This window comes from Dermacentor andersoni, chromosome 7 (assembly GCF_023375885.2).
Source record: "Dermacentor andersoni chromosome 7, qqDerAnde1_hic_scaffold, whole genome shotgun sequence".
Taxonomy (NCBI): domain Eukaryota; kingdom Metazoa; phylum Arthropoda; class Arachnida; order Ixodida; family Ixodidae; genus Dermacentor; species Dermacentor andersoni.
In genome coordinates, this window is record NC_092820.1 from 31071732 (window position 1) to 31095803 (window position 24072).

The window sequence follows — 24072 nt, forward strand, 5'->3', positions numbered from 1 at the left end:
ATAATTTAGGGTTGCTACGTAGAAAAATACGGAAGCTGCAAAAAGATTAAACCAACACTTTTTTATAGCTTTGCTCTTGCCAGTTGACGGCAGTGAGGAACGTATATTTGCACTAAAATCATTTATCTTCTTAAATAATGCCAGCTAAATATTTCGTCAAGACATTTGGATGATTACACACAGGGTTGAGTTTTTGATCGCTATATCAACCACTTATTCGGATTAACGATAGCAAGGTGGGCGAGTTCGCTAGGATTAATCGTTGTTTTAGTAACAGAGCAAAAGGCAATAATTACAGCGGTAACAGCGCGATAATTATTCAAACATCATAGGCCAGTGCCTGACATAAAATTTCGCACACGCTGTTTTTTCTTGAATAATCTACGAAGAAATTTTTCAGTCACATGCGATGCACGACCCACGATACGTATACAGGGGCCCCTAGAAACTATTCCAATATGTTTCTATTCCAATCTCCTGACGTCAAATTTGCGTAACCACCGACGCAAGCACCGGGCGGTCACCCACAAGATTGTCTGTAACGACCAATCAAACACTCTCCTCGTTCGTAGGAGGTCACTTTTATTCGCTTGAAAAACGAAAACCATCGTCTACAATGAGCGGCTTGTCGTATCTAATTGGCAGACAAGAGGCGAGGAGAACGCTCAAGTGGAGAGGGATCCACTGGGGCAGAGCCAGTGCACTGAAAATCGATAACCGGATTAAGAGGGTGGTGCCGGCGTGTGCGATTGGTCGGCTTTTCCTTACTTACCTTGTGGTGGCTGGTCGAAAATCGCGGCGGCATGCAACGGAAGCTTAAGAATGACGCTAAAACTGACCCTCAGCAACGAAGAGTGGGCAGAATGAGGTGGTAAACGTGCCGAAAGTGCTCGAAAACGTTACACGGCCACGCAAGAAGATTTATTATACGCAAATACACCCATGCTCTCCGGCAGGTGCGAGTAGCCAGCGTCTCAGCGATCGGCGGCAGCTATCTTTTATTCCTTACGGAACGGGGCAGCCTGCGGCTATTCCGAAAAAAATTCAGTTTTGTTCGGCATATTAATGCATCTTTATCGCGTACACGTCACTTTGACGCGGTGAGTTCGTGCGGTTTTGTGACGTCGCGTGACAGGCAGGTGAAGTGGGTGCAGCCCGAAAACTTTTTACCAATAGCCGAGGACTAATTGCGAAAAGGGGTCGAATCATGAATAACTGTTTTTCTTTTTCTGTCAAATCATGTGTAATTAGTATGTACGCATCATATCAGATGGGGAGCTATCGCGGTTTTCGTGACATCGCGTGACAGGCAGGTGAAGCGGGGGTGGTCGAAAAAAGTTTTTGACCAATCGTGGAGGGCTGATAGCAGAATTGGAATAGAAAAGTTTGGAATAGTTTTACGTTATAGCGCCCCAGGGTGCCGTTTTCTTTATACTTAGCAGCATAACAGAAATTACCTGTGGTATTTAGCACAGTTTCACTCCTTGAGCATGATTACTCGAAGAGTTGGTCATCACTCGCATAAAAATGGGACATCAAATTTTTTTACACCGTATATTGAACTTTACTACCTCTAGCACCTGCGTTCAGAATGCTTATCCACATGGAACAAGTTCTTAGGGTGGCACAACTCTTCGTAATACTGATTGTCACAGTGTGCAATGAGCTTTTCAATTTATAGAGCGAAGCCAGTCTTGCTTTTTGGTTTTACTTTGCGGGTGCTGGCTGTCGTTGTGCGAATTAACCTGTAACGGGCATCAGGCTCACCGGCAATGGACATAGTGCAAGTCGCTGCGGCCTGGGACGCAGGTGATTTTCCCAAACCCGGACCGGAGCTCCAGCGTCAACACGCCATTATCGTCATTCCGTCATTGTCACGGCGCCAGAATCATGCAGTTGCATTTCCATTTTCCTCATGTGATCAACGGCAAGGCATCATCGTCATTGCGCTGTCGTACCACAGCCGCCATTATGCCTTCCGGATCAAGCTAGTCGTTGTACTTTCGTCCTCGCACTGTTGTTATAGCGTCGTCGTCATTCCAGCTTCACCATCCTACTGTCGTCGCGCTCCCGGCCTCAGGCTGTGCTCAGTATTCCAGCACCGTCATGCCGTCGTCTTCATGCCGTCGTCTTCACACAATCCTTATCTGTCGACAGTCATCTACCTATTATCCCCGTGACCTGGTCGCCATACTATCGGTTTGATTGTCGTTAGCGAGACGTCGTCTCTTACCTAATCTGTTTCCGTTCTGGTCATGGCAGTGTCATTTCAGTGTCGTTGTCCTAGTGTTGTCATGTAGTCGTAAGAATGCCATTATTTCCATTCCATTATTTTCGTTAGTTCGTCAGCATTCTTTCTTCTCATGTCTGGATTGCACATCTTCGAGCACGACAATTTTATGTTGAGCGAGGGGTTTCCCACTTAAAGCCTGTTCGATATGTTTGTGTGTTATGTACTTTCATATGGCTCCTGAGGACAGCGTTTTTCGCAAATACCAATACAACATCACTGAAACCAATTCCCACAGTCCCTGTCCTCTGCCTGCTTTTTGTTGATTCAGTGCAAAAAAAAAAAGGCGTTCTGTTCACATGATAGCTGTAAGAGTACCGCATTTTTACGTTCACTTTGATGACGCTAATGTCAAGACTGACGTAAAGCTCAGAATTAGTTCCAAGTAACAATCTCTCTAAATAAATTGTCGTTGTAATGTTTCACAAATAAATATATCAAATAATTACTCAAATTAGGTTGTTACAAATGCATGTATTTTGATCAAATACACAATCAATATTCACGTATCTACGCACTGAAGCTCTAAATTAAACACACATTCCACATTAAACTTGTGGAATGTGCAGAAGCTATTTCAAATTATTTGTTAAGACACAATCAACCGCTAAAATTTATATAGAGAGAAACGATCAGATCGTTTAATAACATGCTCAAAATCGTCTCTGCCGCCCGTGAAAGGGTTAGCATCACATTCAAGGTATCCAAAAAAGAACAGAGAAAGGAGCACAAGTATGCACTCAAATAAATCCAAAACTACTGGTCTATACCACCACCGACACTTGCTTTATCACATGCGATTACACAATAATATTGTTCATCGAGTTCTCAAGATGTGCTCCAATAAGTATGACACAGCTTCGTCTAATAAACGAGACATATATCAGCTCAAAGTCTAACACGTACTTTTTGCTAAATAATATGGAGTGTATTACACGCCTGCATTGGCCTTCTAGATTTTGTAGCGTTTGATTATACAGGTTACGCGCTCATTTTCCACCTATATTTCCACTTATATTTTCCACGCTTCCACTTATATTTATGATGTTGAAACTATTTTTCTCAGCACCAAATTTTCTCAGTTTCTGATGCGAAGGTATGTTTCTTAAAAAAAAGTTATGAACATTGTGGTACTTACACATCACCATAGTGCACCCTAAAAAAAGAGAGACAGTAGTGTAAATTATCATGCCGTAATTTGGACTTTTGGCATAGGAATCGGCATCGTGTGCTGTAGCTGACAATAGTTTCTACGATAATAGGTCAGGAGTACTAAAGAAATACGCAAGTGTGTGATCAGACAATTATCATGTGTTTGTGATGGGTTTCATCCGGTAAATGGGCGACAAAGCAATTCAAAGCAAACGCTTATACTTAAAGGAACAGACAACAAAGCTACGACGGCCGCAATATCTACAGCCATGATATTTATCAAGTATTGCTCAGCAATAGTCATTTGCTGTTTAATAATAGGTATTCCGCTTAAGTTGAAAAGACAGTCATCGGGAAATATTCGAAGGTGTCCTACAATTGCCATTTATATAATACGAGCAGCGATATCAAAGGATATACAGGCGTACAAAGAAAATCACAAGAAAAAGGTCACGCAGGAACCCATCTTGCAGTTGTCTAAGCATGCGTGAGCATTGCGTCACTTGCTCATCTCCACACAGCCTGGTGTCATTATTAATGTTATGGTACCTCATCCGACAAGTATGACCCCATATGGGCCCGCATGGGTCGTTCGCTTACCATGTTCGATAACGAACATGATAAGACATGTATACTTAGAGTTCAATGCGACACTCAAATCCACGACAATTGGTGGCAATTATTGTGAAGTTACATAGACAGAGTTAATTATTATAGTGGTAATTAAGGCACTGCAACACTCGACCTTTCATGGGAGTCGAGCCCACTGCCTTTGACGTAAATTATGGTGAATCAGAATCAGGCAAGCGCTGCTGTTTAAAATCACAACAGCATTTGCTGAGGGGGCTATGCAATGCGATATTGATGATTCGGATCCTTGTATTGAACTTGCTCGTCATCGAAACGCATTCTTTTCTGTGTGTTGTATGGGTGATTTGCATGAATGTAAGCACTGATCTGTAAGTGCAGCAGTCCAGTGGTGGCGTATAAGTAGAGCATCCGCCTCGCAAGCAAGAGGACCGTGGTTCGGATCCCGGTGCCGCACAATTTCCCACCGGATAAAAAAAAAAGAAAGAAACGCGTGTTGATAAAATCGCATCAACGCCAGGGTGCGCTGCAGTAACCATAGGATGGTAAGAATTCGAATTAGCCTAGACCTGAGGAGGGGACGGAAGAAACTGGTACATAAGAAGCCGATCAATGAGTTAGCCGTAAGAGGGAAAAGAGAGGAAGTCCAGATCAAGCTACAGAACAGGTATTCGGCTTTAACTCAGGAAGAGGGCCTTATTGTTGAAGCAATGGATGACAATCTTATGGGCATCATTAAGGAGCGTGCAATAGAAGTTGGTGGTAACTTCGTTAAGTAGGATGCCTGTAAGCTACCGCCGGAGACGAAAGATCTGATTAAGAAACGCCAATGCATCAAAGCCTCTAACCCTAAAGGTAGAATAGAAAAGACAGAACTTTCCAAGTTAATAAGCTGACATAAGGAAGTATAATATGCATAATATTGAACATGCTCTCAGGAATGAAGGAAGCCTAAAAGCAGTGAAGAAGAAACTAGGAATAGGCAAGAATCAGTTGTATGCATTAAGGGACAAAGCCGGCAATATAATTACTAATATGGATGAGATAGTTCAAGTGACTGTGGAGTTCTATAGACATTTATGCAATACCAGTGGCACCCACGACGATAATGGTAGAGACAAAAGTCTAGAGGAATTTGAGATCCCACAAGTAACGCCGGAAGAAGTAACGAAAGCCTCGGGAGCTATGCAAAGAGGGAAGTCAGCAGGGGAGGATAAGGTAGCAGCAGATTTGTTGAAGAATGGTGGGCAGATTGTTCTACAAAAACGGGCCACCCTTTGTACTCAATGCCTCATGACCTCGAGCGTGCCGGAATACTGGAAGAACGCCAACATAATCCTAATCCATAAGAAAGGGTACCCCAAAGACTTAAATATTATAGACCAATCAGCTTACTGTCATTTGCCTACAAACTATTTACTAAGGTAATCGCAAATAGAATCAGGAACACCTTACACTTCTGTCAAGCAAAGGATCAGGCAGGATTCCGTAAAGGCTACTCAACAATAGACCATATTCACACTATCAATCAGCTGATAGAGAAATATGCGGAATATAACCAACCCTTATATATAGCTTTCATTGATTACGAGAAAGCGTTTGATTCAGTCGAAACCTCAGCAGCCATAGAGGCATTACAGAATCAGGGTGTAGACCAGCCGTATGTAAAATACTGAAAGATATCTAACGCGGCTCCGCAGCCACAGTAGTCCTCCATAAAGAAAGCAACAAAATCCCAATAAAGAAAGGCATCAGGTTGGGAGATACGATCTATCCAATGCCATTCACAGCTTGTTTACAGAAGGCATTCACAAACCAGGATTTTGAAGCATTGGCGATAAGACTTAATGGAGACTACCTTAGTAACTTGCGATTCGCTGATGATATTGCTTTGCTTAGTAACTCAAGGGACCAATTGCAATGCATGCTCACTGACCTGGAGAGGCAAAGCAGAAGGGTGGGTCTAAAAATCAATCTGCAGAAAACTAAAGTAATGCTTAACAGTCTCGGAAGATAACAGTTTACGATAGGTAGCGAGGGACTTGAAGTGGTAAGGGAATCAATCTACTTAGGGCAGGTAGTGACCGCGGATTTGGATCATGAGACTGAAATAATCAGAAGAATAAGAATGGGCTGGGGTGTGTTTGGCAGGCATTCTCAGATTATCAACAGCAAGTTGCCCTCATCCCTCAAGAGGAGAATGTATAAGAGCTGTGTCTTACTAGTACGCGCCTACGGGGCCTAAACTTGGAGGCTTACGAAAAGGGCTCTACTTAAATTGAGGACGACGCAACGAGCTATGGAAAGGAGAATGATGGGTGTAACGTTAAGGGATAAGAAAAGATCAAATTGGGTGAGGGAACAAACGCGAGTTAATGACAACTTAGTTGAAATTAAGAAAAAGAAATGGGCATGGAGAGGAATGTAATGAGAAGGGAAGATAACCGACGGTCATTAGGGGTTACGGACTGGATTCCAAGGAAAGGGTAGCGTAGCAGGAGGAGGCAGAAAGTTAGTTGGGCGGATGAGATTAAGAAGTTTGTAGGGGCAACATGGCCACAATTAGAACATGACCGGCATAGTTGGAGAAGTATGGGAGAGGCCTTTGCCCTGCAGTGGGCGTAACCAGGTTGATGATGATGATGATGGGGCACTGCTCGCTTCAATTTGCTGAGCGCTTGTTGCCTTTGCCTTACGTGGGCATGACCCATGGCGTGCACTTTTTGCTTGCTTACGGGCATACGAGCTATTCATTGTCTTAAATGACGGACAAACTTCTCGTTTGGTAGAAATGCTCGCGCATTTAATGAGCATAAGAAGTTACTGATGGTGACACCTGTGATAACAGAGCTTGATATTTATGGCACTGTGATGCTCCTGAAGCATTTTAATGGCACCGATACGGTTTGACACTAGGAAGGGACTAAATAAGAGCTTCCTAAGAGCACTACAAGAGGCGCTTGAGGTGTGCGACGAGAGTAGAAAGTGATTTCGAATGGCTTGAAGCAGCGAAGGCCACAAAAATTACAAGGCATCCTTCCCAAATACTGCGCTGTTGGATAAGTGTCGTTTTTATTGAATTTGAATGTATCACTTCATCGCAAACAAGCTCATCTGCTTATCGGCGAGCACTAATGTGTCGACAGCTGCTTCATCGTATCGCTCGTGTGGAAATGCGAGTGGGGTCGCACTTCAGGTGCCTTGTAGTGCGAACCGGACATAAAAGGTAAAAGACGGAGAACGACAAGGCGCTCTCTGCTCAAACAAGCACATGAACACATACTAACTTCTGAACCATGCTGACAAGCGTGCACATTACTTTCACGTACCAAGACTACTTATTTCGTCGCTTTATGGGAAACAACGAACACGCGCGGCCACAACGTCAGGTATGCCACTGACGGCGAGGACAAATGCCAACCTGAGTTCTCCTCGTCCATTGAAATGTGGCAGGTATCTACTGGTGGAGGTGAAGTTGATACGAGAAGCTACAATAAGGTCGACTGAACCCATCTCACGAATTCTCTCAACTCTATTGCGCTCAGCACTGATGCAATAGTGCGACACCACGGACTACCTACCTCGAAGTGCCTTATGACTGTGGCGTGTTTGCAGCCGGGCTCTCGGGATTCACTGTGAAAACTGTGCGCCATCTAGTGTCGCAGCTTGGAAGCCGGCGAGTAGCTTAAGAAATTAATGGTGGGCCGAGGCATGTGATGACGAACGCTCCATGTCCAATTTTGCCTAGCTCCTCTTTCGCACTAGGGGCGCACTCAAGAAGTCTGGGCGTGACCTCACAGAAGAGGTGCGTGGCGTGCCTGCGCATGTGAACACCTGGGAATCGCTCGTTGTCTGGCCGCACAGCAAGTGGCACATATTCGGTGCCCCAAGTTAGCGAAAGGGAATTTAAAGAGTGGCACATACCCAGTGAATTCATGGCACAGCTCACATGAGCGTTGCCGTGAAAGTCATCCATTGAATTGAAAAGTGGTAAATTATGAGTGCACTTATTCTGTCCCGTGCTAAAGCGTAGGGCTGCTATCCTTAAATAGTGAGCGTTGAGGGGGTTCACTTCTGCCCACCTCGGAAAATTTACAGGTGCTCTAATGGTACAATCGTTTGGTCGAAATTGCCCACCGTGAGCACGGCTGGTGGAAAAGCAAAGAGGCTCCTCTATTGCTCTGCCTAGGCACTACGGAGTTTTTTTTTTTTTTTCGTGTGTTGAATGCGTTTGCCCCCTAGACATGGCGGCATTGCGGAGTGCAGTTGAGTTTGTTTACGCTCCGCTGATGGCTGCCCGCGCGATGAGGCAGTGGGCACGGACACACCATTTAGTGATCGCTGTGTCTGAAGGGGCAAAGTTCTGGCTGGTGCTGTCTGTATAAGTAGTGTGGCGGTTTTTTCGTCACGACGATAGATTGCATTTTGTACAAGCACTGCTCTAGGAGGGCACATGTACCCGTCAAATGGAGGCCTCAGGAGAGCACCTGAGGTTATAATAAAGCAGGTGGCACAGTATCTCCAGGGCACCCTAAGGGTAGCCGGGCGATCAAAGCTGGAAGCAGGGCGGCCCGTGGGTTGGGGCCGCGGGGGCTGTAGCATGGCAGGGGTGTATAAGATCGGCTGTCCGCTATCGTGAAGAACAAATTTTTTATGCGAACAACCCGTGGCACGCGCAAACCTCTGTGAGCCCCAACCCACGGACCAGTCATGGTTCTAACTTTCGTGTTCCCGTTGGCGTTTTGGTGCCCTGCAGGTCCCGCCAACAATGCGAAATAATGGCACGTTGTTTCAAATAATAAAAAAAAACAAGATGGAATAACTATAATTGCCTCCAGCCGCCAACTTACGGCGCTAAGTTCAGCCCTACCGCGACAGGTGACTTCTGCCGGCACGCCTAGGGACAAACGCATACAACACGCGCTAAGAACTCCTCCGTAGCGCTTAGGCAGAGTCATATATTCAAGGAGCAAAAGTCCCCACATTTGCTATATTGCACCCACTCTTGCTCGCGCATGCGCGCAAACGCCCGACGTCTGCGGTAGTGCCATGCGCCGCTGTACCTACTAGCAATTGTATATACACCGCCAGGGTCGCGTCTTTACAATTGCTAGCAAGGAATAACGAGACGTTCATATGAGGGTTCGCCAAACTTTTGTGCGCAGGCGCAAGTAAGAGCAGGTGTGAGAGAGAAAATCTGGGGGCTTTTGCTCCTGGAATTTATGACTCTGCCTAGGCACTACGGAGGATGTTACTTAGTGTGTGTTGTATGCATTTCTCCCCTAGGCATGCCCGTATTGCGGAGTGCGATGTAGTTTGTTTACGGTACGCCGCTGGTAGCCCATGCGGTGAGGCAGTGGGCACCGACGCCCCATTTGGTGATCGCTGCGTCTGAAGGGGCAAGGTTCTGACTGGTGTTGTATAGGTCGCGGATCGCTTTTTTCGTCGCGACGATAGATTGCATTTTTTACAAGCACTGCTCCATGAGGGCACTATAGCAGGTGGCGCTGGATCTCGGGGCCACCGAAGGGGTAGCGGGGGATCAAACCTGGAAGCAGGGCGGCCCGTGAGTTGGGGCTGTGGAGGCCGAAGCGTGTCAGGGGGTGTCCACATAAATAATTGGCTGTCCGCGATAGCGGACAGCCGATCTTATACATCCCTTGGCACGCACAGGCCTCGGCGATGCCCAGCCCACTGACCAGTCCGGGTTCTAGCTTTAGTACCCCCATCGTTGCGTTGACTTACTGGAGGCGCCGCCAATAATGCGAAATAATGACACGTTGTTACAATTATTAAAAAACGCAATTTCATAAATATAATTACGTTCAGCCGCGAACTTGTCACGCTAGGTTCATCACTACCGCGCCGCGCGACTTCTGCAACACCAGTCAGAATTTTGCCTCTGTAAGTGCATCGGACAGACTTTCTCGCGCCTGTGGTGCTGGTGGTGGGTCAGTCATCGTCACCGGCGGCCTTTTAGCCACTTCCGTTCAACCGCAGTTGCTAAGGCGCTCTGCTTTCTGCACCTTCAATATATGCAGCCTGGGCTCTACTACGGTCGCTTCTGCTGCCACAGAAACATCAGTGATGTTATTTACAAGCTACATCGCCGTAATGCGCGATAAAGCTATGATCGAACACGACTGACTTAGCATGAGCTACCAGGTGCGAGATTGTCGGTCCGAAACAGCGGTCGCCAAATCGGCTGCCCAGTGCCCGCTACTTCAACTATTTTACCGCGCCGGCAGCCATCCGAGCATCCGAGCCTAAACAACTCGACCTCACTCCTCAATGACGGCACGCCTAGGGACAAACGCCTACAACCCGCGCTAAGAAACCTCCTCCGTAGTGCCAAGGCAGAGTCATATATTCAAGGAGCAAAAGCCCCCAGGTTTTCTCTCTCACGCCCGCTCTTACTCGCGCCAGCACGCAAACCGATGGCGATCCCATAAATGAACGTCTCGTCAAGAAGCACAGCGAGGTGTGTCATTTCTCGAAGCACCCACGTAACGCCGCCCGCAGTAAATAGGTGGGCTGTACACTACTCCTCTTGAGCAATCGACCAAACCCTTTCTGTGCCCAATGCTCTATAATTTTGATTGTCTGCTGACGGTGCTGGTTTTGGCGCATTACTGAGAAAACTTGTGGGGCGCGGAAGAACGACCGAAACTCCCGCCCTTTGGCCTATTTCCTTTAGTTTATGCGAGATTGCGTGAATGCATGGGATGACCGCTAGATTCCTGCGAACGGTATCAGGTTGGCCGTGAGGGGTATCACAAGATTGCAACTACTTACGCAGCGTCTCCGAAATGGAAACAATAAGGCAGCTGGGATAGCCAACAGCCTTCAAGAGGCCTATCTGCGAGCTAAAGCTCTATTGTCCTGAGTGGTAACAGGATTTTAGCAAGGCTTTTTGCAAGCATGCCTCAACAATGCCGCATTTGACCAATTTACTATGGGCTGATGAAAAAGGCAGCAGGGGTTTTTAGCGTGGCGTTCATATTTCTAACAGACATGCTCGCCTAAAAAGGAAAACCTCAAATCGAGAAACTTTCTAGCTCCATTCTCAGGACGTTCGGGCGTGAGAATGAGCGGTTTCAGGCATTCCCTAAACAGCGCCAGTGTCTGCTGGAGGGATCAATCAAAGCCGGTATCATTACAAACAAACAGAATAAGGTAATCATCGACAAACCGAACATATGTTACTACATGTATACCAGATAAAACAACTTTAATCTTACTATCTAAATGCGCCAAAAACAGATCACTCAGAACAGAGGCAATGCCTGAACCGACACACACGCCGTTTATTGTGCAGATAACCTTTTCCATTCCGTTTAGCGAAAGTAGAGTTAAGGCAAATTTTTAGAACATTAAAAAAATCCGTTAACTGTGACGTCACACTCACTCTGGAGTGCCAAAACTCCAAATTCAAAAAATGGCTTCTTCAAGAATGCCCGTAAGCACGTGATGTGATATAGAATAGTATAAATCTTTAATACCAACAGAGAAACCCTTATGCTGATCATTGATGTTGTCCTTAGGACGCTGAATCATTTGAGATGAATTATTAACTACGAATGGGTCATTAATTTGTAGCATATTTAGGTAGAGCTGGAGCCACGGAGAACGGGGTGCAACTTCGCCTATGAGTGTATCTAAAAGACGAAGGCCTTTTCCCCAACAGGATGCTTGGTTTTCAGGCACACATGGCAAACCAAGATGTCTTATTGCAGTTGGAGGTGCAGATGATCGATCCCCGCGGAAACCGAACTGTAAGGTTATATTTGCGCTCAATCTTAAGATAGGGTACGACAACGTAAAAGACTCCAAGATTTTCAAAAATTCTGCTAGGCTAAAGCGTACCTGTAATAAAATAAACAACTTCTTGAAACATAGGGGAGTCCACATAAAGATTTATCACACAAGGTTCGACGCGATACTCGTGGGCATCAGGGGTACGACTCATGCAGCGGTCCTTTCTCCGCTGCTCTTGAACGTCACCCTCATGCAGCTGCTGGAACATTTTAGTGCAGTATAGGAACTTCGTCGCACCCTTTACGCGGACTAAGTAACCACGTGCACAACGCAGGGCAGTTTAGGACAGATGGAGAGAGTCGTACAGGTGGGCGCCACCACAGTTGAAAGTTATTCAGCAGAATGCGGACTGCGTTGTTCTTTGGACAAACCGGAGCTCCTCTTTTTCGAAGGAAGAGGGATACTGCACCGCTGGGAATCTGTGTCAACGACACAGCTGTTCCTGAGGTGGGGAGGCTACTGGCTTTGGGTCTGCTTGTTAACAACAAGGAATTTTTTTATTATTGCCATAATAAATCACTCAGCATGGGAAGGCTTGAAGCGTTCCTGTCCAGCTCGGATCTCGAAGAACACGCCCTCATCGAAAGAACACGGACAGTGGTTATTTTCCAATGGTGTCCCAGAGTAGCAACCTGACCTGACACAATCTTCTTTTGTTGAGGCGACAGTGTTTTACACCGGTCGTTATTGTTACTATGGGCTTTTACGTGCCAAAATCACTATCTGATTATGATGCATGCCGTAGCGAGAGACTCTGGAAATTTCTATCACCTGGGGTTCTTTACCGTGCACCTAAATCTAAGTATACGAGTGTTTTCGCATTTTGTACCCATGGAAATACAGCCGACGTCGCCGGGATGGGTTCCACCATAAACTTCCTGTAACAGATGTGACGTCGGCTCAAACGCGTAAAATAAACCCTATCTTGACAGGGTCAAGATAGGGTTTATTCTATCAGTACTTCTCTTACCGCTCCTCGATGGCACCGCCATCGAGGAGCGGTGAAGAGAAGTACTGCATCATGACACTAACAAGTGCCAAAGTGAGCACGTCCATAGTCTCAGAGCACCGGAGGCTCCAACAAGGTGCAGCCTGGTGCAGCCGATTTATGCCTTTTGCTATGGCGATGACACACTTTCCACGCTTGGTTTGTCTTTCGCGTCCTATTTGTCTGTTTGCCGCGTTACCGCTAACATGACGCCACGCGCTAAGCAAACCTGTAACATGGTCACCGATCCCCAAATAGTGCACGTTTCGCTGAAGCGGACCATCAGTCCACGAACCGATTTACTAACAGCATGTTACGCTTTGTTTCTACGATTTGGGAGCGCCTCTGGTTTCTGGCATACTTGCGCAGTGTCAGGCCCCTGGAATGAACAGCTTTTACGAAAACCCTTTCTATTTGTGTTCTACCAATTCCTATTAAAAACGGATCAACCATAATTTTTGTCGCTATGTTTTTATCATCCTAATTAGCGGGGTTTTCCTAAAACAATTCTGATATGATTACTCACCCATCATCATTGTCCTTCCTGAAAGAAAATAAATAGAATGAACGTGATGGCAAAAATCTGGTAGCTTGTACCATATGAAAGCAATGAGTGATCAGTAAGGTTCAGTGAAAAATAGCCCATTCCTAAACGGACTAGGAAACAGCTGGAACACATTTTAATCTTGCAAAAATCCACTATCCTGCAGTGGCTTGGGCAATATCGAGCTCAGACACGCAACGGGGAGCTAATGTTTTTTTATAGCTAGGACCATTCAGTTTAGGCATGTTAACGTAGCTGCACATTTTAAACACTTAAGGCTAAATTCACGCAGCATTGCCCGGAATCACCTTCTTCTCGCTCTTCAAAAAGAAAGGAATGTGTTGCTAAAATGCCGCACACATTATAAAGCGTTTGTTTTCATTCCATGTTAAGATACAATCTTCCTTCAATTATTGTGAACAAATTGTCAAAGTGGAACTATATTCGAAAGTGACATTTTCTGCAATATATTTTTTTTTGCATATAAGACATTCTACAGTACAAAATAAGGATCTTGCAAATGCTGACTTTTTTCCTGAAGTGCTTCAGTAACTGGGAGCTAGACGTGTGGTGATAGCATTTGCTTGCGTGTTACTCCAGGCTAAAATTATTTAGTGTGGATGAACAAGTGATCAATGCTGACTGGTCACACCATTAGTTTGGCTGCTACTCATTGATGAAGCGAGTGTATCCTAATAGTGATGGTCGTTGTCGCAGTGAAAGAAAAGACCATTGAAATCTACAGATCTGTCATTGCATCCAAAGATCTATACATACAGAATGATGAGGTCATATGAGGCAGAAATGGCGACTACTGTTTAGGACTGTCTGGACTGCATTCTAAACATTGATTTTACAGTTTTTCACTGTAGTATAGAGGAACCGCATGCCTACCGCCTTTTCAGGTGTGTTTACATAGCTTGTGATATATTATTTCGTTGTTAACATTTTCGAAGGGACCCCTAAGCGTAAGCACAAATGTTATGCGATAACAAAACGTACTTAATCACTCCACAACGGTTATTTAACTTCGCAGAGATTTTAATGCTCTTGTTCATTTCCCAAAGCTGGAATCATGATACGTCACACAATCTACGTACACGCGCAACGCTACAGGATAAGAGAAAATACACGGCGCCCTACTGACAGTTAAGTTATTCTTAGGAATGCTCTAAATCAGATGAGTTTTGAGAGAATGTGTTATGGTGTTGCAAATGTGTTTGTTCAACCTCTAGTGACAGTACGTAAGAATCATTATTGTAAGGCGATGTATGTACACGTGAAGCACGCAAAAAAGGCAGAATTTCCTACGTTCTGGCTATGTTTATCAATGCAGGGCGCAATTGAAGTGGCATGTAATGGTGCGGGCATCTATGATGTCGGATGCTCGTGAGACGCAAATTAATAAAACGACTCATGTACGGGCAGACGTCAAATTCACAACATATTAGAAACGTTACGCGTGCCATGTATTAACGAGCAATGCATTTAGCCACGCCTTCTGCCTCTTATGATTGCAGTTAGATCAGCTAGAACTCACAAATTCGATTTTGTTGTCAATCAGCTTGTCAAAAAGTTAATTAGGAATTTTTTTTGGGTCAATATAGTATTTTTGCCTAGTGTGAATGTAGTGTTCCCTTTTCGAAGAGTTGAGTTCAATTATTATTATAGTGCTACCGGCAATGGGCAATCTTTTAAATTTTGTGTGACAACATGTCCATGGTATAATTCAGGGATTTTTGATTTACTGCCAATAAAGTCGGCTAATTAAAATCACTGAACACTTAGAGGGTACAGTCGCGGTCAAAAATACGCGGCCCACGGCTCCAGTCGGCGGAGCGGCCGCGAGCCGCACCGCGGCGCTCGCGTCGGCGCTGCGAGAGTTTGCGCTCTGACGACAGGTATCTCCCTACGTATCGTCCGTATCCGTTACGTATCCGCCCGTTACGTATCGTCCGTTACGTATCCGCCCGAGAGCGAGGGAGATACCTGTCGTCAGAGCGCAAACTCTCGCAGCGCCGACGCGAGCGCCGCGGTGCGGCTCGCGGCCGCTCCGCCGACTGGAGCCGTGGGCCGCGTATTTTTGACCGCGACTGTACGTGGGGCACGTTAGGTGGGGCTCTATGACGTAAAACTATTCGGATGTGCTTTTATTCGAGTCTCCTGACGTCAAATTTGCGTAACCGCCAATGCAATCATCGGGCGGTCACCCGCATGCTTGTCTCAACTGACCAATCAAATCTCCTCGTTCACAGGAGGTCACTTTTGTTTGCTTGAAAAATGAATAACTTTGCCTAAACTGAGCGGATATTGGGAAACCCTCACGTTTGGCCGTTTAGATGACGAGCCTCGAATGTCTTTCCGTTACCATTACAGCAAAATATGGCAGCAGATTTGTATGTCGATAAAATGGGGGGATAGTATGGATTTGTACATATGTTTCCAACCGTATAGGGTAAATACAATGTTGGTATAATATTACTCTTACAGTGGATGCAGGTCTTTACAAACGCATTTTATGAACCATGGCAGAAGTTTGCCTCATGTCTTCAAATAACTGATCGAGAACTAAAGTTCACATTATGAGAAAATAGGTAGCAAGCTTTGTATGTGCAAGACATGAAATGCGCTAAATAATTGTCGTTAGCAAGTGCCCGGAAGCGTTATGTGGCGTTTATGATCTAAGCTTCTATGTGTTGCGAAAGAGCTCCAAGTCACACAGATTATCGATTTCGTGAGAATACACGACCCTCTATGTTTACTGGGTTCCAGAAGTGGAATACTTTCGGCCAAACGAGAAGTTGGGAAAATAAATATTTTAGCTTCGTTTTTTTCGATGCTTTATACAAACGCGTATTATGTTTAAGGAGGTTAAAGGAGCTCCATTTTTGTGTTTTGCTGAAATAAGGCACGAAATAAGGCTGATGTTGAAATTATGTACAAATTGTGTGGCGTACGTGTTTACGACTTTTGCTCTAAATAACTTCGAACGCTCCGGAATATTAAATAATCTTTTGTACCAGGTGTGCATAACTGAGAACGTTGCGTCCAGAGAAACGCAACTCTCACGAAGATGAAATTTAGTTATCTTGTGGCATTTAGGTAGAACACCTTTGCTATCCTGGATGCGAATTATCTGAGTGTGAATAAGTTGCTGCCTCACTAGGCAAATTCCCTAAGGCTATTCATGAAAACAATATGTGCTATTGCTCCTATATACCGCAGTATTCCTAAACAAGTCCATGTCACATCCAGCTAATATTGTACGGAAATAGGGAGCCTTTGAGTTGTTTTCTTTGGCGCCACTTTAACGTTCGTAACCTAATTAGGAGGTCTCCAAGTAAAAATGCAACTTTTGTTCAGGCCAATTTTTAAGCGTTATAGGGAGCACACATTAGGTTCCTGCTTCTACGTGCACGTACAAAACGAGGTATGTTGTTTCAAATGAACCAAAATAAGAAGCGGACATGGCTGATGGGCAGGCCAAGCATTTCGAAAGGTAGCTTTAGGCCTTTGTCAAGCTGACTCTACGAAAAGCAGCGTTCATCTACAGCTATTTTCATGTGTGTAACAATGTGAAATATTTATTATTATTATTAATATCATTATTATTATTAATATTATTGAAATTAATAATATTATTATTGTTATTATTATTAATGGGCGTCCTTCAGTACGTGGAGGGTGCTTTCGCCTGCTCGATTGGAGGATTAGAAGTCCCAGCATCGCAGATTCTTTCGCTGCCCATTTCTCATCCTTACATAAAGCTTCAGATTTCAACCGTGGTGTAAGTCAGCATCACACGACGGCTCCTACATATGCTGCAGCGTTGTTTCAGGAAAATCTCATCAGAAAAAGCCCTGAGAGCTTGAATCCTTCCCTATTATGCGACCCTGATGGCGACTGCTCCGCAATTCTAAAAGCTCACGGCAGTCTATTTGCCCCTGTATTGATATCTATATTTATTACTCTGAATACTTCCACTTTCGCTCAGATGTAAAAAACTTCCAGTGTAGTGTTCTCTACAGATTCCCCTTCTTCTTGGCACGTGGCTATCTGCACCAGCCCGGGGATATGCCGACATCGCTGCAACATCACCGTGCTCGGTGGCAGCAAATTGGACCAAAGATTTTAACGCTCTCGCCTACGTTATACTGCGACCAACGCCACCTTGCGGCCCCGACACATAATCGGCGTCAACCGAACATATGAAAGCCTGCGGTTCCAACGACTTCTTCAGTGGGCAGGGAAGAGCGACTACCATGCGCACGCTTGACAATCCGTTCTGCTTCCTTGCTGTACAGGTTGGTGACTGTCCTTCCTTGCACGCTAAACGTACCAGAAACATTTGTACGCTGCTCTTCCCCAGCCCACTAGTGTTAGTCTCTACAGTATGTGATTGCATTCATGTTGTTAAAATTTTGACGCTAGCAGGCGACATTGAGTCAAACCCGGGACCAACTGATACTAATCCAGATGCCGATGTGCTAGCTGCTATTGCTGCCCTGACTGAAAAATCGGATTCCCGTCACAGTGTGTTGATGGATACTTTAACACAGCTTAAGGCAAACCAAGTTAAACTAGAGCACAAAGTATGTGACCTTACTAACAGGCTTGCGGCTGTCGACTCCCAGGTACTGTCGTTGGACAGTGAACGTGTTCCTGCGCTCAACGATGCCATATACGAAGCAGTTCGTGCGGAGTCAGGCGCAATAAATTCACGGCTAAACGATCTCGAGGATCGCTCCCGTCGAGATAACCTGATTTTTTTCGTTATCCCGGACACTAGCTCTGAAACGTAGGTAGAGTCTGGAGGACACGTTCGCAAAATTCTTTCAGGCAAACTGGATCTATCTTTTCCCGACGAAGGTATTCATCGCGCTCACAGACTGGGCTTGCACGTCTCGGAGAAGTGTCGACCCATTATAGTTAAATTCGGTTCTCCCGAATTAAAAGACAAGATTATATCGCAACGTACAAAGTTCAAAAATTCCAAAGTATCATTCAGTGAAGACTTCTCTCGCGCCACACGCCAGTCCCGCAAAAAGTTGGCTGATATCGGTAAGGCTTCGGGAGAGAAGTACCTCTTGCGGTTCAACCGATTGTACATCAAGAAAAAGTGCTACGTCTATTGTTCATCCACCGATCGTGTTTGTGAAGTAGATGTTGCCGAAAGTCGTTCCGGCGAGAACAGAGGCACATCTGTTTCGGCTTCACCGAATACTATCAGGAATGCTTCATTCGCCGCTAGTAGTTCATCGCTATAGCTATCTTCTCGCCCGGTGGCTAAACCAATTTCCTTCCTTTTTCCAATGCGTGCAGTGTGCGTAATAAACCTGATGACCTGTCTTCAGCCATTGACTCGTGATCAGCTGACGTTGTTATCTTGACTGAAACTTGGCTCTCGAGTGATATTGCAGACTATGAAATCTTTGTACGTGAAAGGGTTTTCAATTTTTTTCGTTGTGACCGTATCTCGCGTACTCGTGGCGGAGTGTTGATCGCCGTACGTGACGGCTTGAGTTGCTGTGTTATAGATATTGCTACTGGTTTTGAAATCGCGTTTACGCGTGTCACTCTCGGATATCATGATTTTATTTTTTGTGTGTGCTATCGCCCGCCCAGTTCGCCATAACATTTAATTCAGATTTACATGACGTATTAAATGAGTTAATTGTCTGGATCCCCTCATGTCCACTCTTCCTTCTTGGTGATTTCAATTTTCCAGCAATTAACTGGCATGACTCTCCTCCCTCATCTGACTGCTCATCTTCATCAACCTCTGTATGGATTTTAATTTTAAGCAACTTGTTCTTCAGCCTACACGATCTACAGAGCAATCTGCTAACATTCTTGACGTCCTTCTCACTACTACACCGGAGCTTGTTTCATGTTTAAGATATTTACCTGCTTTGAGTGATCATTGCCTCATTTATTTTGAACTGCGCACGTCTGTTCCCGCTACCAAAACGCCAAAAGTTATCTGAGACTATAAAAACGCTGACTTTGAGTCTATAAACCGCGAACTAATGGATTTTATCACTCACTTCCTTCCAAGTGTCCACACGCTCAACATTGATGAAAATTGGACCTTATTCAAAGAAAAAGTCAATTGTTTAATTAATGAATTTAACCCTCAGAAACGCATTATATCCAGCTCTCATGTTCCATGGTTTAACGCGCGTCTTCCACGCCTACTGAACAAAAAAAAAAAGACTATTCCGGCGCGCCAAGGCAACCCAAACGGCCGAACGCTGGCACGCTTACGCCACTGCTAAGACAAATTACAAAGGAGTTTCGTCTGAAGCAAGACAAAATTTCTACCAGCGCACGCTCCCGCTCCTTCTTAGAGATAATCCGAGGAAATTTTGGAATGTGGTGAGCGGGAATAAGCCGACTACAGTAGATCTTCGCGATGATCACAACACTCCAACACACCAGAGCGACTGCTGCAAAGTGTTAAATGATTTTTTGCCTCGTGTTTTTCCTCCACCTTGCGGAATGTTTTCCCTCATCCTTGTACATCTGACTTTTTACCCATGGATCCAATACTCATTGATTCGGTTGGTTTGACATCTTTAATTGAATAATAGAAGATTTCACCTTGTTCAGATGTCGACGGCATTACAACGAAGTTCTTGAAAAGTACATCTACCTGCTCATCATTGATTCTTTGTGAAATATTTAAACAGTCATTACAGCGTTGTACCGTCCCTCCTGATTGGAAGGTGGGGAAGGTGGTTCTATTGCATCAATCAGGTAGTAATGCTTCAATACATAACTATCGGCCCATTTCATTAACCAGTGTTCCCTGTAAACTTCTTGAGCACATTATTTATTCTCATCTTATTACCTTCCTTGAATCTAACACTTTTTCAATTCATGTCAACATGGCTTCAGAATTTTTTTTTCGTGTTAGACACAGTTCCTATTTTTCACTAATGATTTATATTGCGCTATGGATGCTAACGTTATTGTGGATTGCGTTTTTTTAGACTTTGCTAAGGCGTTTGACACTGTTTCTCACGATCTATTATTAATTAAACTCGGTGCTCCTAACATTAACGATCAGGTATTAGGCTGGATTAAATGTTTTCTTTCTAACGGTAGTCAGTATGTCTCAGGTAAAGATTATGACTCGCCTCTAGTTTCCGTAACTTCTGGAGTACCTCAAGGTTCTGTGTTAGGTCCTCTACCGTTTTTAATTTACATTAATTATCTTCCTGATAACGTTATCTCCCAGATAACTCTTTTCGCAGATGACTGTGTGCTTTATCGTTCAATGACTAATCGCTCTGATGCAGCATGTTTGCAATCGGACTTGAACGCAATTTCTTAATGGTACAGCAAATGGCTCATGACACTTAACACAATTAAGTGCAAACACCTGCGTATCTCCAGCCGTCCTCCTGTATACACCCCTCGCTATCTTCTTAATAACACTCTGTTATCATCTGTCTCATCGTACAGTACCTGGGTATTCACTTAACACACAATCTGTCCTGGTAAATGCACGTCAACTACACATCTAACCAGGCTAACCACACGCTCGTATTCTTACGGCGCCATTTCATAGCTTCTAACAGCACCGTTAAGCTTCATCTATATAGAACGTTAATCAGACCTAAACTAGAATATGCTTGCTCCATTTGGGATCCTAATCAGATAACCTTAATTAACGCTTTAGAGTCTGTTCAAAACCGCGCCGCCCGTTTTATTGTTTCAAATTATTCCCTAACAGCAAGCGGATCTGCCATGAAATCTGCGCTTGGTCTTCCCGTTCTTTCTCTGCGCCGTAAATATTTTCGCTTATGTCTTTTTCACAGAATTTATTATACCAACCCTATTCTGAAGGATAAGTTACTCATCTCTCCATCTTATATATCTTCACGCACTGACCACAACTTCAAGGTAGGAACATCGCAATGGCGCACTAGCCTTTGTATAAATTCATTTATTCCTCGAAGTGGAAATGACTGGAACCACCTCCCTGCCTTCATGGCTGCCATCACCGACGTCCACAAATTTAAGAAAACTGTCGCAGATTTTGTATGCCCCTCCTCTCTGTAATGCATCTGGCCCTGAGAGTACTGAAATAAATAAATAAATAAATAAATAAATAAATAAATAAATAAATAAACAAATAAATAAATAAATAAATAAATAAATATTTCTGCATAAAATCTGGCCGCTAAACTGATGTCTCGAATTCTCGCCCTATATCGCTGTGCAATGTATAAGGTTTTGGAGCTTCGCAACATATTGTCTTTTAATGTGAAGCACTCACTGATTCCGAATCAGCATGAACTTCTGACCAGCCGCTTCACTAATACAAATATCGCAATTGTCACGATACAGGTCTCCGCGCCAGTACTTCAAAGGGGGGCAAGATGACACCATTTACTGTGACCTCAGTAAAGCTTTCGACATACTTACTCACTGCTTCTTAGGGGGCTTACGCATTTTAGTGTTGACTCGTCCACTGTCAATTTGCTATGCAGGTATATTATCTATAGATCATGCTATGTTACAGTCAACAGCTGAATGTCCTATTTTTACATGCCAACTAGCTGCGTCCCACAATGGTCAATATTAGGGCCACCTTTCTTTATTTTCGTTATTTGCTTTCTTTCTGCTATTCGAAAGTATGTCCTTCTATAAGCTGATCTCATAAATGTTTCTAAGGACACTCATACAGTCGCATCCTGCAATCTGACCGGTTTTCTTTTTCTAAATGGTGAAATGATAACTTAAATTCAATGCTGCTAAAGTGAAAGTCATGACCTTCAGAAGCAAAACAGAGAGCACTTCTTTTTCATTTTCTTTAGATTATATATGATCGTGTTAGGTTTGTGATATTATTAATTTTGGTGTACTTTTGGATACAACCTTACATTTTTCTGCTCACACTACATGCATTACAAAGCGGTGTACGCGCTCTCTTGGTTGTATTTGCACACTATCGAGACTATTCATTTGTCCTGCACCTCTGTGCAACTTGTGCATATCAGTCTGTCTTTCTCAACTAGATTACGCGTCGGTAGTTTGCAATGACATTTCGAAATCCAGTCACACTAGGAATTGGGCCCAGAAAAAGTTTCTAAGCATAAGTTATCACTGCTTTGCTAATAAAACGGGACCTTTTCGAGCACTCTTTGTTTAATAATATGTAAGTATTTTTATTGAGCTCCGAGCCCTGTGATGCGAGAAGTGGAACGCCTTCCATCTGCAAAAAGTTGCCGAATGCGCAAACGTAAAACGTACATTGAATCGTTATGATAGGGTAAATGTAGATGTGTGGTAGCTTTTATGCGATAAGGAACAATTTTGAAACAAAAAAAAACAAAACGGCACACCAATAGAGGAGCACAGCGCTCCTTAGAAAATGTATGAAGAAGCTTTTTCGTATAGCTGGGCCATCGGAAATTTAGGACAGGGCAAACTTGAAATTCGGTCGTGGGCCAACTGAAATTTGGATGTGGGACAACTTGAAATTTGGGGTTCGGCCAACTTGAAATGTGCAAGTACACCAACTTGAAATGTATCGTTGGGCGAACTTGAAATATGAAGAAGGCGAACCTAAATTACAGTGTGGGCCAACTTGAAATATGGATATGGGTCAAATGAAATTTGGGGTGGGCTAACTTGAAATTTCAGAATGAGCAAACAGAAACTTGGGGGGACCAATTTGAAATTTGAGGATGGCCCAACTTACGTTTAGGACAAGGCCAACTTAAATTTGTGGGTGGGCGAACTAGAAATTTCGGCGCGGGCAAACTGAAGTTTGGTGGCAGGCCAACTTGAAATTTCGGGGTGAGGCAACTTAAATTTGGGTGGGCCAACTTGAGATATGGAGGTGGGCTAAGTGAAATATCGTGGTGGGCTGACTTGATAGGTGGTGGCGGGCCAATTTAAACTTGTGATTGGGCCAACTTGAAATGAGGGTCTCGGCCAACTTGAAATATCAATGTCGACTTGGTTAAACTTGAGGTGCCCAACTTTCCATTTGGGGTGGATCATTGTCCACTTGAACAATGCTGAGCATCGTTCGAATTACGAACAAATAGAGTGCAAGCAAAGTTTTATTGAGCCTTACCGAAGAACAGTCAGAACGCAGGAGATAGCTTTAGTGCAAGAGAAACACGCCAATAAGATAATCTTGCGAGAGCGAGAGTGAGGGTGACCTGACATCGCGGTGATGCGCTACCCCTTTACGCAGCACCTCACGTGTTACGGTGCCAGCTTGTGTCCCCTTTCAACTGCTATGCTTCATCAAGACACTCCTTCCCAGGACTCCGCTTAAATTGTTACCATTGCACTGAAGGGGCCGGATGCGGTCAAAGTATCTACAAAATTGCCTCCTAAAGCCTCAGCATTCTTTGCCAACCGAAAGGCAACTGATAGATGCGCATTAGATAGGAAAAAGAAGTAAGAAAAACTAAGCAAAAACGAAGTGACAGTCAACTTAACAATGCTTACGCATCAGTAGACAACTCTCAGAATTGCTGTAGCTTTATTCAATGGCCTTGGCGGCCGATTTATACGGGCTGCCAATCTGTTTCTTTTTAAACGCGTGCACAGTGTGCTTACCCTCCCGGAATTCGAAAGTTGTATTATGTTTTTCATGCCGCGCGAACTGACCAAAAAAATATGCCTTTCAATGTTCCTTCCAGATATCACCAACACTGAACC